Source organism: Melanotaenia boesemani, chromosome 18, assembly GCF_017639745.1.
Source record: "Melanotaenia boesemani isolate fMelBoe1 chromosome 18, fMelBoe1.pri, whole genome shotgun sequence".
In the NCBI taxonomy this organism is placed as follows: domain Eukaryota; kingdom Metazoa; phylum Chordata; class Actinopteri; order Atheriniformes; family Melanotaeniidae; genus Melanotaenia; species Melanotaenia boesemani.
In genome coordinates this window covers 32,144,556-32,162,616 of record NC_055699.1, presented here as the reverse complement: position 1 = coordinate 32,162,616, position 18,061 = coordinate 32,144,556, and the positions used below count along the sequence as shown (strand labels likewise).

General features: G+C 43.0%; 1 long non-coding RNA gene across 1 annotated transcript; it reads right to left on the bottom strand.

Moving 5' to 3' along the window:
- Positions 1-14,151: 14,151 nt before the first annotated feature.
- On the bottom strand, positions 14,152-15,746 carry LOC121628851. The gene is made up of 3 exons (XR_006008279.1): positions 15,507-15,746; positions 14,928-15,244; positions 14,152-14,808 (listed from the first exon to the last, which is right to left on the bottom strand). It is a non-coding gene; the product is annotated as an uncharacterized LOC121628851 (long non-coding RNA).
- Positions 15,747-18,061: the final 2,315 nt, after the last annotated feature.

Genomic DNA, 18,061 nt, shown 5'->3' with positions numbered 1-18,061 from the left:
GTTGTGGTAGCTGGACGCTGTGACGAAAGAAGCTGGATAGTAACTGGTTAGTAAATAATTTTGTTCCTTGCTGGACAAGAGAACATTGAATGTTTTTGCTTTGCATCCTAGTGAAAAATGTAAATAAAGACAGTTTAAAGTAAGGTGATACATATACAGTGCATAAATGCTGCAGCACCAATTAGTCCATTTTAGTTCACTGTATCCTGTAATAGCCATGAACATGTAGATGATACGTGACTGACTGACTTGTATTAACCCAGTTGTCAGGATGTGTTTAGCAGATTTCTTTCCTTCAGTTCCTGCTCTTCCCCTTTTTCTTTGAGGCTCAGCAAATAAAAAACCCTTTCATTGTTAAAGCCACAGACAATTTGTTTGACAATGTCAGTCTGTTCAGCTCTGCAGAGGAGAGAATTACTTCTACTTATCACTCCTCTGATACCCCTCCCTCCAAGCCTTCTTTAATTCTTCCCCTTTATTTCCTCTTCCCTTCGCTTCTACTTATTTGGCATTAAAATGTAGCTGCTGTGAGCGCTGCCATAAACACAACAGGAAGCTCATTGTGTGTAGGTGTGTGTGCTACTGTGTAAACCAGGGTGCCTTTGATCCGATAAAAGCCTCTAATTTGGATGGCTGAAAAAGTTTACATTGTTTATTTTCCTTTACTTCTTTGCTTTTCTTCTGCTCCTCATTTCCATGTAGCCGTATGCTAGCGGCTGGCGGCTTGGTGGTGCAACATGGAAAGAGCCAAAGCAATGTGAAGGGAATGTTTTGACAACTGGTTATATCAAATTTGGTTTGAGATTTCTTTTTTGCCTTGTGCAGCAGACCATTAGATTAAAACTCTGCTTGTATAAATCCTTTTCACTTCTCACATGATTGATGGTGCAGTAACAACAAACAAGTTTCCACAAACTGAGGGCTTTTAAATAGCACGTGTTTCGTCACTGGCTTGTGTGGCCTTTTTCATGGCTACCACAAACATAAAGGGGGAGGAGAAATGTTCCCAGGCTCACTTATTAAAGGACTTTCACCAAAGGACTTTTGTCTTTTCATTCAAAGTGATTTAAAGCATTTCCTTAAGTTAAATGCATGTAAATATGCAACCCTTTAGTCTGCAAGAGAACGAAACTAAAACACGGTTTGTAGCCATTAAACCTGAAGTCCAAGGGATGTAACGGTAGGTATGTACACTCACTGTCCTCATCATCAGGTCACCTGCTTGTTAACACAAACATCCAACCAGCCAATCACACGGCAGTATGTAGTCATGTAGACGTAGTGAAGATGACCTGTTAAAGTTCAACCTGAGCATCAGGATGAGGAAGAATGGGGATTTAAGAGACTTTGAATGTGTCAAGGTTGTTGAGCTGAGTATTTACTGGGATTTGCACCCACAACCATCTCCAGGGTTTCCAGAGATGGTCTGAAGAAGAGAAAACATCCAGAGCAGCAGGAGTCTGGACCAGGATGCAGCAGAAGACACACCGGGTGCCTCCTGCCAGCTAAGAACAGGAAACTGAGGCTACAATTCACACACACTCACCAACACTGGACAATAGAAGATGGAGAAACGTTGCTGGTCTGATGAGTCTCCATTTCAGCTCCACATTCAGATGCTTGGCTCAGAATCTGCTGAAAACATCATGAAAACATGGATCCATCCTGCCTTGGATCAATGCTTCAGGCTGCTACTGGTGTAATGCCGTTTCCAGCAGGTTAATGCACCATGTCAGTAAGCTCGAATTATCTCAGACCTCCAGGGTTTGCATGAAAATCTCTGCTGTACAGGATCAGACCAAGTTTATCTAAACTGAGTAAATCCCACTCATTTATTGAATAGTCTCCAGAAAGCGAGGAACAAGACTAAAATCCATGATGTGCTTTTCTCAACTACACGTTGGTAGCAAACACCAGGTGAGCTCACACATACCCACTGCCTGAGCTACGGGCTCATTCCTTTTAAAAAAAAGACTCTGCATCATCTACACAGAATCTTGGTCTCTTTGTGTTTCTGTCACTTCAAACAATAACTACACACACACACACACAGGGAGATAAGACGTGCCTATGATCCAAACATCACACAAGTGCACAGGCGTATTTATAGAGGCCAACCCCAAGACTGTCACATTGCTCTACTGGTACCAGAGGATTACCTTAGAAACCAAACACGATATGTTTCACCACCGGTGTGGTGTTTGTACGGGTCCTTGTGTCGTCTCATGTCTCTGGGAAAATCCATTTTCTGACTAACAATAAGTATGCTTTTGTGTAGGAGGAGGGGCAGCCTTGTTGTTGTACCTTGCTCACGGACAACGACAACAAATAGTTTCCTTTGAAGGAAAGCCAAGCTGTGCTGCACAGTTTGTGTATTTAAAAACTGCATTCTCCCAGTGCTTGGGCCCCCTTGCTGAGTTAAATGAAGGCATTTATCCTCGAACTGAATCAGGCCTGGAGATATGCTTTCATTAGGGCTGTGATTAGCATAGTGCTTGTTACCGCTGGGCCTGTTAGTGAAACAGAACTGTCTGTCTGTCTCTACATGTCCCCTCATTACAAATAACATGGAAATCAGCTGTTGAATTGAGTTATCCAAATGACAGATAGGACACGAGGTTACAGCTGGAAAACAGTTTAATAACTTGAAAAAGAATTATTGCTGATATGAGTGTGCCTAAGCAAACATAAAAACAGGAGAGAATATAAAAGATAGGCATTTTCTAAGACAGGCCAGTCACAAAGGACAAAACCACACTACTGATAGTACAGACGGAGGTCTGCAATCATCCTGCATAAATAACCACAAACCCTCCAGGAAAAGATGACCTTATGGTCACTTGTGCTTTTTAAATTTTACTTGTTTTATTCACAGTTTTACATCAATTAAACCTTAAAAGCTTTGGAAGCTACTGATTCTCCCCTCTAACACAAAATATAATACCTGGCTAAAAGAAAGTTTCCACCTGGATTTAACTAAACAAACAGGAGCCTCCTATTGGATGATTCCTGCAGGGTGATCATCTTCCAGCTGCAACAAGTTATTTAACCCCAACTAAAGCAATGAGGAGCTTTTCATTTCTTAAACAACCATGAGGAAAGACACATCCGTGGTCGTGGAAAAGATGCTAGTCTGCTTAGGAAGGGTCAGATCATCGGCATCAAGCAGAGAAAACATCTAAAGAGAAGCAGAAACTACTAGAACTGGGTTCAGAACTGTCCAACCATCATTAAAAACTGGATGGATGGTGGGAACCATCGTCCTCCAGGAAGAAAAATGGTCAGAAAAACATCCTGAATGATGGTGATCGGTGATTTAAAGTTTGATGGAACCAGATGGAAGAAAAACAGCAGTAGAACTCAGGACCATGTTTAATAGTGAAAGTTAGAACATTTCCACATGAACAATGTGAAGGAACTCAAGGGATTGAGATTGTCTATGATCTGGGGTTGCTGCAGTGGGTCAGGTCTAGGTTCAGGTCTAGGTTCAAGTCTAGGTTCAGCAACATTATGTGTCCAAAGAATGAGGTCAGCTGATACCTGAATATACTGAATGAGCAGGTTATACCATCTTTCCTGATGGCACAGTGCCAGGATTCATGGGTTTCAGATTGGGAAAGAATGGTTCAGGGAACAGGAGACATCATGTTCACACATGGATCAGACACCACAGAGTCCAGACCTGAACCCCATGGAGGATCTGTGGGATGTTGGATGTTGGATGTGTGTGACCTTTAAGTCCACAGGTTGTACTGCATGAAAACTGTCATATCACTGAGATCGATGCAGCTAGATGGGCCTGGGAATACCTTGAAAAAACATTTTCAGGCATGAGAGTACGTTGCTGCATCCAGAAATGTAACCAGAGTCTGAATTATACTAAAGACAAGTATCATTATGCAGAACAACCTCTCATCAGTGATGCAGAGAAGTGGACATGTGGTCAGATTAGTCCATGTCCATGTGTCCACAGTATACATTTTAGAATCTACACCCCAAATATGGAGAATACTGTCCAGGCTGTTAACAGCAAAAGGTGGAAAAACCAACATACACTGCCTGGCCTAAAGACAAGTCACCACCAAATAAAAGGTCAGATACTCTGATATTTGGTTGGACCTCCTTCATCTCTGATTCCAGCAGCTTCTCTGTGGCATTGTCTCTAGAAGCTTCTGCAACATCACAACATTTATTTCCACCCAGAGTTGCATTAATTTTTCTCCAAGATCTTATATTGATGATGGAGAGTCCGACCACTGAGCAAAGCCTTCTCCAGCACATCCCACAGATCCTCCATGGGGTTCAGGTCTGGACTCTGTGGTGTCTGATCCATGTGTGAACATGATGTCTCCTGTTCCCTGAACCATTCTTTCCCAATCTGAAACCCATGAATCCTGGCACTGTGCCATCAGGAAAGATGGTATAACCTGCTCATTCAGTATATTCAGGTATCAGCTGACCTCATTCTTTGGACACATAATGTTGCTGAACCTAGACTTGAACCTAGACCTGAACCTAGACCTGACCCACTGCAGCAACCCCAGATCATAGACAATCTCAATCCCTTGAGTTTCTTCACATTGTTCATGTGGAAATGTTCTAACTTTCACTATTAAACATGGTCCTGAGTTCTACTGCTGTTTTTCTTCCATCTGGTTCCATCAAACTTTAAATCACCGATCACCATCATTCAGGATGTTTTTCTGACCATGTTTCTTCCTGGAGGACGATGGTTCCCACCATCCATCCAGTTTTTAATGATGGTTGGACAGTTCTGAACCCAGTTCTAATAGTTTCTGCTTCTCTTTAGATGTTTTCTCTGCTTGATGCCGATGATCTGACCCTTCCTAAGCAGACTAGCATCTTTTCCACGACCACAGATGTGTCTTTCCTCATGGTTGTTTAAGAAATGAAAAGCTCCTCATTGCTTTAGTTGGGGTTAAATAACTTGTTGCAGCTGGAAGATGATCACCCTGCAGGAATCATCCAGTTGTAGGCTCCGACCTCTTAGCTTAGTTAAATCTAGGTGGTGACTTTTTTTTGGCCAGGTAATGAAAATTCCCATTTGTTTGTTCAGAGGGGCCAGTTTTTTTATCTTGTTTTTTTTCAGTGGGTCAGTATTAGCTTTAGTTCTGATTCTGAGTCTAGTTCTATAAAATAACCTCTCTTTTATCAGCCTGTTTAGTTGAACTTTTGTTTTGGCTTTATGAACTTTGGATTCTTCATAGTTTTGGGATAGAAAAATATTTTTGAACAGTAACCCGTGTCCTTGCTCCTTTACTGCTTGGTTCCTGACAGTGGAATACATGCTCAAATTGTTTCTGTTACGCACTGAATCACCGGTACATCTTTTGTGAGATTTCAGTAAACTTATGGAATTTTCTTGACTTTAGTTTCCTTGTGTCACTGTGCTGTAACCATCTAAAGATCTGCAAAGAGCCCTTTTCCTAGTCAGGCAGTTCCAGTCAGACAGATCCCAGCCGGGCAGTTCCCAGTCAGACAGTTCCAGGTTAGGCAGTTCTCAGCCAGATAATTCCCAGTCAGACAGTTCCCAGTCAGACAGATCCCAGCCAGACAGTTTCCAGTTAGTCAGATCTCAGCAAAATAGTTCCCTTTTGGAAAGTTCCCCATCAGACAGTTCCTAGTCAGGCAGTTCCCAGTCAGGCAGTTCTTAGCCAGACAGTTCCCAGTCAGACAGTTCCCATTCAGACAGTTCCCAGTCAAATAGTTCCCAGTCAGGCAACTCCCAGTCAGACAGTTGCCAGTCAGGCAACTCCCAGTCAGACAGTTCCCAGTCAGGCAGTTTTCAGTCAGGCAGTTCCCAGTCAGACTGTTCTCATCCAGACAGTTCCCAGTCAGTAAGTTCTCAACTATATAATTCCCAGTCAGACAGTTCCCATTCAGGCAGTTCCCAGTCAGGCAGTTCTCAGCCAGACAGTTCACAGTCAGACAGTTCCTAGTCAGACAGTTCCATTTCAGGCAGTTCCCAATCAGGCAGTTCTCAACCATATATTTCCCAGTCAGACAGTTCCCAGTCAGAGAGTTCACAGTCAGACAGTTCCCAGTCAGACAGTTCCATTTCAGGCAGTTCTGAGCTGGACATTTCCCAGCTAGATAGTTCCCATCCAGATAGTTCCCTGTCAGACAGTTCTCAGTCATACAGTTCCCAGTCAGGCAGTTTCCAGTCAGGCAGTTTCCCATCAGACAGTTCCCAGTCAGGCAGTTCCCAGTCAGGCAGTTCCCAGTCAGACAGTTCCCAGTCAGACAGTTCACAGTCAGACAGTTCGCAGTCAGGCAGTTCCCAGTCAGACAGTTCCATTTCAGGCAGTTCCCAGTCAGGCAGTTCACAACCATATATTTCCCAGTCAGTCAGTTTCCAGTCAGAGAGTTCACAGTCAGACAGTTCCCAGTCAGGCAGTTCTCAACCATATATTTCCCAGTCAGTCAGTTTCCAGTCAGAAAGTTCCCAGTCAGACATTTCTAAGCCAGATAGTCCTCATCCAAGTAGTTCCCAGTCAGAGAATTTCCAGTTAAACAGTTCCCAGTCAGTCAGTTCTCAACCATATAATTCCCAGTTAGACTGTTCCCAGTCAGGCAGTTCCTAGACAGACAATTCTCAGCCAGACAGTTCCCAGTCAGGCAGTTCCCAGTCAGACTGTTCCCATTCAGACCGTTCCCAGTCAGGCAGTTTCCAGTCAGAAAGTTCCTTGCCAGACATTTCTATGCCAGACTGGTCTCAGCCAAGTAGTTCCCAGTCAGGCAGTTTCCCATCAGACAGTTCCCAGTCAGGCAGTTCTCAACTGGACATTTCCCAGTCAGATAGTTCCCTGTCAGACAGTTCTCAGCCATACAGTTCCCAGTCAGGCAGTTTCCAGTCAGGCAGTTTCCCAGTCAGGCAGTTCCCAGTCAGGCAGTTCTCAGCTGGACATTTTCCAGTCAGATAGTTCCCAGGCAGATAGTTCCCTGTCAGACAGTTCTCAGCCATACAGTTCCCAGTCAGGCAGTTCCCAGTTAGACAGTTCCCAGTCAGATAGTTCCCAGACAGACAGGTCCCAGCCAGACAATTCCTAGTTAGACAATTCCTAGTTAGACAGTTTTCAGTCAGACCGTTCCCAGTCAGTAAGTTTTCAACCATATAGTTCCCAGCCAGACAGTTCCCAGTCAGGCATTTTCCAGTCAGACTGTTCTCAGTCAGACCGTTCCTCATCAAACACTTCCCATTTAGGCTGTTTGCAGTCAGACAGTACCCAGTCTGGCAGTTCCTAGACAGACAGTTCTCAGCCAGACAGTTCCCAGTCAGACTGTTCTCAGTCAGACCGTTCCTCATCAAACACTTCCCATTTAGACAGTTTTCAGTCAGACAGTACCCAGTCAGGCAGTTCCTAGACAGACAGTTCTCAGCCAGACAGTTCCCAGTCAGGCAGTTTCCAGTCAGAAAGTTCCCTGTCAGACATTTCTATGCCAGACAGTTCTCAGCCAAGTAGTTCCCAGTCAGACAGTTCCCAGCCAGATTGGTCCCAGTTAGGCAGTTTCCAGTCATTTAGTTCTCAACCATATGGTTTCCAGTCAGACAGTTCCAAGTCAGGCAACTCCCAGTCAGGTATTTCTCAGCTAGACAGTTGACAGTCAGACAGTTCCCAGTCAGGCAATTCCCAGTTAGTCAGTTCTCAACTATACAGTTCCCAGTCAGACAGTTCCCAGTCAGGCAGTTTCCCATCAGACAGTTCCCAGTCAGGCAGTTCCCAGTCAGGCAGTTCTCAGCTGGACATTTCCCAGCCAGATAGTTCCCATCCAGATAGTTCCCTGTCAGACAGTTCTCAGCCATACAGTTCCCAGTCAGGCAGTTTCCAGTCAGGCAGTTTCCCATCAGACAGTTCCCAGTCAGGCAGTTCCCAGTCAGGCAGTTCTCAGCTGGACATTTCCCAGTCAGACAGTTCCCAGTCAGACAGTTCACAGTCAGACAGTTCACAGTCAGGCAGTTCCCAGTCAGACAGTTCCATTTCAGGCAGTTCCCAGTCAGGCAGTTCTCAACCATATATTTCCCAGTCAGTCAGTTTCCAGTCAGAAAGTTCCCAGTCAGATATTTCTAAGCCAGATAGTCCTCAGCCAAGTAGTTCCCAGTCAGAGAATTTCCAGTTAGACAGTTCCCAGTCAGGCAGTTCTCAACCATATAATTCCCAGTTAGACAGTTCCCAGTCAGGCAGTTCCTAGACAGACAATTCTCAGCCAGACAGTTCCCAGTCCGGCAGTTCCCAGTCAGACTGTTCCCATTCAGACTGTTCCCAATCAGGCAGTTTCCAGTCAGAAAGTTCCTTGCCAGACATTTCTATGCCAGACAGTTCTCAGCCAAGTAGTTCCCAGTCAGGCAGTTTCCAGTCAGAAAGTTCCTTGCCAGACATTTCTATGCCAGACAGTTCTCAGCCAAGTAGTTCCTAGTCAGGCAGTTTCCCATCAGACAGTTCCCAGTCAGGCAGTTCTCAGCTGGACATTTCCCAGCCAGATAGTTCCCTGTCAGACAGTTCTCAGCCATACAGTTCCCAGTCAGGCAGTTTCCCAGTCAGGCAGTTCTCAGCTGGACATTTCCCAGTCAGATAGTTCCCAGGCAGATAGTTCCCTGTCAGACAGTTCTCAGCCATACAGTTCCCAGTCAGGCAGTTCCCAGTTAGACAGTTCCCATTCAGACAGTTCCCAGTCAGACCGTTCCCCGTCAGTAAGTTTTCAACCATATAGTTCTCAGCCAGACAGTTCCCAGTCAGGCATTTTCCAGTCAGACAGTTCACAGTCAGACAGTTCGCAGTCAGGCAGTTCCCAGTCAGACAGTTCCATTTCAGGCAGTTCCCAGTCAGGCAGTTCTCAACCATATATTTCCCAGTCAGTCAGTTTCCAGTCAGAAAGTTCCCAGTCAGATATTTCTAAACCAGATAGTCCTCAGCCAAGTAGTTCCCAGTCAGAGAATTTCCAGTTAGACAGTTCCCAGTCAGGCAATTCACAACCATATAATTCCCAGTTAGACTGTTCCCAGTCAGGCAGTTCCTAGACAGACAATTCTCAGCCAGACAGTTCCCAGTCAGGCAGTTCCCAGTCAGACTGTTCCCATTCAGACCGTTCCCAGTCCGGCAGTTCCCAGTCAGACTGTTCCCATTCAGACTGTTCCCAGTCAGGCAGTTTCCAGTCAGAAAGTTCCTTGCCAGACATTTCTATGCCAGACAGTTCTCAGCCAAGTAGTTCCCAGTCAGGCAGTTTCCAGTCAGACAGTTCCTTGCCAGACATTTCTATGCCAGACAGTTCTCAGCCAAGTAGTTCCTAGTCAGGCAGTTTCCCATCAGACAGTTCCCAGTCAGGCAGTTCTCAGCTGGACATTTCCCAGCCAGATAGTTCCCTGTCAGACAGTTCTCAGCCATACAGTTCCCAGTCAGGCAGTTTCCCAGTCAGGCAGTTCCCAGTCAGGCAGTTCTCAGCTGGACATTTCCCAGTCAGATAGTTCCCTGTCAGACAGTTCTCAGCCATACAGTTCCCAGTCAGGCAGTTCCCAGTTAGACAGTTCCCATTCAGACAGTTCCCAGTCAGACCGTTCCCCGTCAGTAAGTTTTCAACCATATAGTTCTCAGCCAGACAGTTCCCAGTCAGGCATTTTCCAGTCAGACTGTTCTCAGTCAGACCATTCCTCATCAAACACTTCCCATTTAGGCAGTTTGCAGTCAGACAGTTCCCAGTCAGGCAGTTCCTAGACAGACAGTTCCCAGTCAGACTGTTCTCAGTCAGACTGTTCCTCATCAAACACTTCCCATTTAGGCAGTTTTCCATCAGACAGTACCCACTCAGGCAGTTACTAGACAGACAGTTCTCAGCCAGACAGTTCCCAGTCAGACTGTTCTCAGTCAGACCGTTCCTCATCAAACACTTCCCATTTAGGCAGTTTTCCATCAGACAGTACCCAGTCAGGCAGTTACTAGACAGACAGTTCTCAGCTAGACAGTTCCCAGTCAGGCAGTTCTCAGTTAGACAGTTCTTAGCCAAATAGTTTCCTGTCAGACAGCAGCTTTATTACAAATTTCAACATACTTTTTTTTAACATATGTGTTAGAGGACATTTCCAACAATCACTTATAATCATAAACATAAACCAATAAAAATGAGTAAAGTTTGACTATACGACTTTTATTATCCTGGACTTTTAAATTAAACGTCCAAATTCATGTGAGATCACATACATCAACCTGTGCATTGTTGCTGTTTATGGAGCTGAAATATCTCCACATATCACTGCATGTCGGACTGATCACTGAGCAGTGAATGAACTGCTGAGTCGTCGCGCTGCTGTGGTGCCATGCTGCATCTGTTATTCAAGCCATGAACCGTTTTTTAAATGGGTTAGAAAAACGTATCACATTCTCATTCTGATATGTGATAAGAATGAATTTCTGTGAATTGCAATGAATTCAGTTAAACTTTGTGCCACTCCAATTCAAATTCAATTCAACATCCTGTGGGGTGGAGTCAATTCAAATGAAAATTAACTTAATGAGTTGAATTAAATTGTTAAATTCTGAATTTTGTATAAGCCTGATGCACCATTTACTTTGTGTTTGTGTCAATAGTCAGTCATTTAGCACAAGCAGACAAGTTCAAGTACTGGTCCAGCATCCCTCATAGGCCTGTATAAGTTGCATTACTTGAACCGGGTGTTAGAGACCTGTGTTCTTACTGTGGAAGCAACGACTGCCATTTCCCCTGGTCCTTCATCTGATATCAACCCCAGATCATCATTGGGTTTTTAATCTGCTCAATGTCTTCGTGTCTGATGGGAACTTTTACCAACAAAAGGTTCAGTATCATTTCATTGACTGGTGATTGATCAATGAATATCTCTTTCCTCCAATCGTCCATGTCCATGAGTCAAAGATTGTTTTCTTTTCTTTAGATAGTCATTATCATTTATATTTAGCTTTTCTGTATCTGAATCCAGTTTCCTTAAGTCAGTTTCTTAGATTTCAGTCACATATTGTGGGAATTGGCCCCTTTGATAGGGGCCCAGTTCCCAGCTGCTTTTTAAATAATATTTCAATATGCAGCATTGGTGACAGTTGCTGCCCTTTGGTTTCATTTCTGTTGTGCATATTGTTGTCCATCTTCTGTGCTGACAGCCATTTCTCTCTCCTGCATGTTTTCTTTTTACAACCTGACCATTTTGCTTGTAATTGCTCCAAATTTTGACTCAGCTGTCTGGAAACAAGCGACATTTCCTGCCACCTTTCTTGTTAAATTACCCTCTGGAAGGAGTTTTATAAACCTCTCCATTGTTTAAAATGACAGCTCTCTTGTAGGGGTGATGTTTCCTGTCAATCAGCCGGGTGCAACGGCTCATTCTGATTTGCAAACGCTCTCTTGAACCTGCAGACTAATTTGCATATTTAGACTTGTGCAGATATTTGTTGTAAAACTTTGAATTACAAGGTGATTCCATACTTTTTTCCTCACAACTGAATGATTCTCTAATGTTTCCCCCACTTGATTTTTTAACAAATAAAGCCACACTGAATTTTAAGTCACAGGTGTCAACAGAACTGGAGGAAGCAACACCTATGTTATAAGAACAATGCTTATGTTAAAAGCTGCTGAGAAATAAACATCAGATCCCTTCAGGACTTTGTACTTTTTACCGTGCTCACCACCTTGTACCACTAGCTAGGATGTCAGACATCGTAGAATCTCGTCTGAAGCAGTAGTCAGTGCTGACAGATATTAGCATAGATATGAGTAGAAGTCAGTGAAAAGCATAATAATTACCAGAATGTTGGAAGCAGGTAAATACTACCTCTGCCACCAAGCCCTCCCACAATAACACTATGATATGAAAGAGCAAACAAAAAGCCAGTAGAAGAGCAGATGTTGACGACTTTGAACACCTCTTTTCTAAAGCGAATTCACAGTGCAGCTGGTGTAGCATCAGTTTATGACAGCGGATCCGCACCACACCCCCGTCCGGAGGTGAAGGGTGGCTTCCTGCTGTAGAGCTGAAATGAAGTGAGCATTCACTAAGGTATCCGGCCCGCCTAGGCATCCACACACATTGAGCCCGGTCTGGTAATCTCCTTCTTTATTTCAGTTGATTCAATACACACTTTATCATACTTACATGAACGCAGCTTCTCCATGTCTGGTTCTGACTCTGGAACTGATAAGAAACTGGATCCAGATGACCTGAGGGTTCTGGTAGGTTCATACTGGGTCAAGAGGTCTCTAATGTATGTTGGTCCTAAACCAGTCAGAGCTTTCTAGACCAGCAGCAGAACTTTAAAGTCTATCCTCTGACGGACCGGCAGCCAGTGTAAAGACCTCAGAGCTGGACTGATGTGGTCCACTTTCTTGGTCTTAGTGAGGACTGGAGCAGCAGAGTTCTGGATCAGCTGCAGGTGTCTGACTGATGTTTTAGGTAGAACCTGTAAAAACACTGTTACAATAATCAAGCCGACTAAAGATGGCAGCTGGACTAGTTTTTCCAGGTCCTGCTGAGACATCAGATCTTTTACTCTTGATATGTTCTTAAGGTGATAGTAGGCTGACTTTGTGGTTCCCTTCATGTGTTTCTCAAAGTTAAGGTCTGAGTCCATCAACACACCCAGATTTCTGGTCTGGTTGGTGGTTTTTAGGTGTATAGACTGAAGCTCTGTGGTGACCTTTAATTGTTTCTCTTTGACTTCAAAAACCATTATCTCAGTTTAGTTTTTGTTTAACTGAAGACATTTCAGGCACATCCAGTCATTAATTTCCTCAATACATTTACCAAGAGCCTGTACAGGGCCTCGGTCTCCTGTTGACATTGTAATATATACCTGTGTGTCATCTGCGTAGCTATGGTAACTAATGTTGTTTTTTATGACCTGTGCCAGTGGGAGCATGTAGATGTTAAACAGAAGAGGCCCCAGGATGGAACCTTGGGGAACTCCACATGTAATTCTTGTCTGCTCAGATATGAAGTTACCTATTGACACAAAGTACTTCCTGTTCTCTAAATATGATTTAAACCAGTGCAGTGCCAGAGAGGGCATGCAGTTCTCCAGTCTTTTAAGTAATATATTGTGGTCAACTGTATCAAATGCAGCACTGAGGTCCAGTAAGACTAAGACTGACATTTTTCCATCATCTGTATTCAAACATATGTCAATAATGACTTTGGTCTGAGCATCTCAGTGCTGTGGTGCTGTCTAAAACCTTACTGGAAGACATCGTAGCAGTTGTTTGTGTTAAAAAGTTGTTTAGTTGATGAAAAACAGCTTTTTATGATCTTACTTAGAAAAGGAAGATTTGAGATCGGCCTGTAGTTGCTCATTTGTGTCTAGATTGTCTCTTTTTAGCAGAGGTTTGATTACGGCTGTTTTTAGAAGTTCTGGGAAGACACCCAAAATTAAAAACCAGTTCACAATCTGGACCAGATCTGGTTCCAGAGTCTTTGAGACCTTTTTGAAGAAACCTGTGGGCAGAATGTCCATGCAGCAAGAGGAGGAGTTCAGCTGACATAAGATGTCACCCAGATCTTTGCTGTTAATGGGATTAAGCTGTGTCATGGTGCTTAAACTGGTTTTCATGGACCAGTATGTCTCCTGAACCTGCTGCTGATGAACCAACTGCTTGTCTGATATTCAGATGCTACTGACACAGGAGGGTTTGTTATCCTGTCGACAGCAGCTAATAACACCCACTTTCTGCTAATAATGTCAGAGAAATAAGACTTCCTTGCTTGCACTGATGAAAACGAAGCCAGAGGAATGCCTGAATCTTTGAGAGATTTAGGATTGCATCTGGAATAGCGCTACAGTCTTTTGAACCACGTGAGGTATTGAAACTGGTCAAACAGTACCAGAGGTGGGTAGAGTAGCCAAAAATTTTACTCAAGTAAGAGTACAGTTACTTCAAAATATTTTTACTCAAGTAAAAGTAAAAAGTAGACCTAAAAAAATTACTCAAGTAAGAGTAAAAAAGTACTTATTGAAAAAACTACTCAAGTACTGAGTAACTGTTTAAATGTAACATCGGATTTATTTCTTTGTATTTATAAAATAAGACAATAAAATAAATAAAATGTGCAAATTCTTGTATTTTCAAAAATAAACTAAATAATCAGTAAAAAACAAAATAAATGACATCTTTATAAATAACTTGTACAAGCTTTCAAACAAAAGCTTTTAACAGCAACAAAAAACATACAACATATTGTATGTACTGTATGTGAGAACCCTGCAAACTATTCCAAGTCACAAAACAAACTTCTGATTAACTTTTGCCCTCCAAATGGCTCAGCATGCTTGGCAACCAGAAAATAACATTAAAACAACACTGTTATGGCAAATGTCTGATATGAAGAAGAGGACACAACAGAAGTCATTGTGTGTGTGCTAGGAGGAGTGTTTTTGTTGTACATGCCACTTTTGAGTCTGTGCATGTGTGGTGCTTGTTCTCACTCAGTGAACTGACGGTTAAGCTTCAACAGTAGCTGGCTCTCAAGATTCTTGCTGTGAAGCTGTGATCGTTTAGCAGTAAACATAAGTCCTGCATGACTGAAAAGTCTCTCGCAGGCTGCAGATGCAGGAAGACCAGTGTTGAGTTTCAGTGAGAGCTTCTTGATGTGAGGAAAGGTGTGCAGTAGATCCATACCTTCAGAGGATGGACATGAAAGGTACCTCTCCAGCTCTCCTGCTTGTGGTTTTCCTGATTTCATGGATGCAAAGAAGTCATCTTCATCATAGCGACTGCTGTTTGTGCTGCCATCATCGGAGTCTGTGTCTAGGTGATTTCTAATGAAGTCAAGTCCTGCGGAAATTGTTTAAAATAAATAGGTCAGCATACAATTCTTAACCATGGACTTCAAAAGCTGACAAGTCAGAGTTTACAAGCTCAAATTTAAATTAACAAAAAATATAGACAGATACCAGCTTTTAAGATGCACTCCTTTGTTGTCCACAATGTTCGAAATCTTGGTAAGAGTATTGCTGCTGCAATCAGCTCAGGGTCCTCCATGGCGCCTCCAAAACGTTTCTGAATCCCATTGAGCAGGGCATCTACTAGAGATCTTCAGACTTTGCAGGATAACTCCAGCCTTATTAGCTTCTCCTGCAACTGGTAAAGTGTTGGCAGCAAAAATCCCATGTGCACAGACGTTTCCCCTTGAAGGATGTTGAGGGCCATGGCAACAGGTTTCATGACAGCAGTGTACTCAGCCAAAAATCCAAATTCAGCAGGATTAAACCTAAAAGAAAAAACCCACACAGATCAGAAATTAAATTAGTTTAGTGGTTTTCAAACTGTTCACACAGAGGACCACCTCAGAAATAGTTTGCTCTCCACAAACTAGTTTATTGAATGCAAAACTAAATCTAGAATAAACCAGTACTAAGCCAGGATTAAACTAAAACTAAACTCAGACTAAACCAGTTTAAATGAATTAACAGTGGAATTAACCATGGGTTGTATGCATAGTTGTGTTTAAAACATGTCATAAGTCAACTTACATCTTTATCTTCAGTGCTGTGCAGACATTCCGAATTGCTGCCTCTCCTTGCTCTTTCTGAATGCGTACAACTCTCTCCACAGCCAGGAACAGGGAGCTCCAACGTGTTTGAGTTGGTTGGAGGAACTGCAGCTTACATTCACGTTCCACTATTTCAAAGGCCATGGTTGACCTACTGGTTTTGTTCCATAGAGCAGAACACTTTGCAAAAGCAGATCGAGACAGCCTTTTGTATGTGTCATTGGTCACTGCCGTGGCAGTAGCATCTACTGTAGACATCAGGTTTAGGAGATGGCAGGCACACTTTTGGTGCCTCGGAAGTTGGTATTCAAGGCCTGTATTATCATTCAACACAGCAGAGACATCCTGGATCTCCACCTCCGACTCACACTCATCCTCTGATGCCTCATCATTGGTGATGTCCATCTCCTCCTCTTCATTGGTGACTTCTTCATCTTCGCCATATATTCGAAAAGCTTTTAGAAAGTTGGAACCACTGTCAGTGGTTGTCCTTGTCACCTTATCTCTTATTTGATATTCAGAATGTATCTCTTCTAACGCTGCTGCAAGCACATCAAAGGTGTGTGAGCCTTTAAGAGGCCTACAAGCCAGTGCAGCAGAGAGCCTTTCTAAGGTGCTGTCATGAATCCAGTGGCAGGTCACTCCTAAGTAGCTGCGCTGTCGGGCTGACCAGCAGTCTGTGGTTGTTGCAACATAGTTAACAGTACTGAGCGTTTTTATAATAGTGTTCTTCATTGTTTTGGCAGCTTCCTGTATTTTTGAGCACAATGTTTTTCTTGTCATTACTGTATGCTTAGGCAGTATTGTTCCCATCATAGTCTTAAACGATGGTGTCTCCACCACAGAAAAAGGTAAGTTGGCCTCACAGACAAATCTGATTACAAGATGATCAACTGTTGCCTTGGATACTCGTTGTGGGCTTGAGAAGGGAGAGCTTTGCACTTTTTGCAGGTGGTTCACTTGTAGTGAAGGACCTTCGTTTTCTGTGGGACTCAATTAGGTCTGTGTATTTCTTCATGCTGTCGGTGTGAACCCTCTGTTGACAGAAAAATATAAATGAGGCTTCAAAGTATAACATATTAAGTCATAAAGTTTTATATACGGGAAGAGTGGTAAATAGTGTGTTGTAGTTGCACTTTAGTTGTGTGATTTATGTACTGGTGCTGAATTTACGCCTCTGAAAAAAGGTTTAACTTACAATATTTCTTGTGCATGAATAGTATACAATGAGAACAATAACACTTTTAAAACATTAGTGATGGGTGCCTTTTTATTATTGTTAATGTGGTTATTAGATGTACTAACCTTAACGTTAGATGCAGCCCAGATGAAAGAACTGTTGGATGAATTATGACTGATATGTAGGCTAATGATAATGATATGTAATAAAACTATAATGTTATACTTACCGCAACGTGTTTCCTCAAATTAGACGTCGAGTTTTTGAATGCTGAAATGTCGGTTTGTTTTGGTAGGCACAGAAGACACCGCATTACACAGCTGTTCTTTTGCGTTTTGCGCAAGCTAAACATGCTTTGAATATGAGGCCAGGGATGTTCGCCAACTTCGCCGTCTTCTGTTGTGTCCTCTTCTTCAATGCAGACATTTGCTGCTGCCATTTTCCCCTTGTTTTTCGCCGTAGCTCATCTTCGGAAGAAAATACTTTCTGCCGCTAATATTTTGTTTCCGTGCAAGTTGCAGCATGGGTACGTCTGATAGGTCAGACGGAGTCATGTGATTATTGCTGCTACATTTGACTGGCGGAACATGGTCATATGGTTATCCACGGGAGAAAAACAAACGTTATAAAGAGAAGTAACGAGTCCACTTTTGCCCAATGTAGCGGAGTAAGAGTAGCGTTATTTGCTCATAAATTTACTTAAGTAAGAGTAAAAAGTACAAGCCATTAAAAATACTCATAGAAGTAATTTTTTTTCAAAAAGTTACTCAAGTAAATGTAACGGAGTAAATGTAGCGCGTTACTACCCACCTCTGAACAGTACTGCAAAAAGGCTGACCAGAAAAACGGTCACATTCCAGGACCATGTTATCCTTACCATCAATATGCAGCGAACTGGACTGTGACAGATGAATTGTTACTGGGAGGCACAGGTCATCAGGGCATGTCTGGCCAACTGGCCCACATTCAGTTCACCAGTTTAACCAGAACCAACTTACTCTGTGGAAGTAAACTTCAACATCTTAGAGATTTGGTCCTGAAAGTTGAAGGTTAGGTGGTCTGGCTCCATTATAACCTACAGTTTCCCAAAATAAACAACGTGTCTGAAGACTTCGCAAATGTCAGCCGGCTCACTGGATCGCAGTCTTTTCTCCCACTAGGCAGCATGTCTGTGTTCAAATTTACTAGAAACAGCCTTTAACTGGAACGGAGCGGCCGCAGAAATTTTCCCATTAGCATAATCCTGCTCTCTGTTTCTTTGTTTTTGGGGCATTAGTATTTTTAGTGGTTTTTCTGTAAACATCTGTAGTCAGTGGTTCAGAGGAAATACTCGGCATGCAGGTGAGGAATTGACA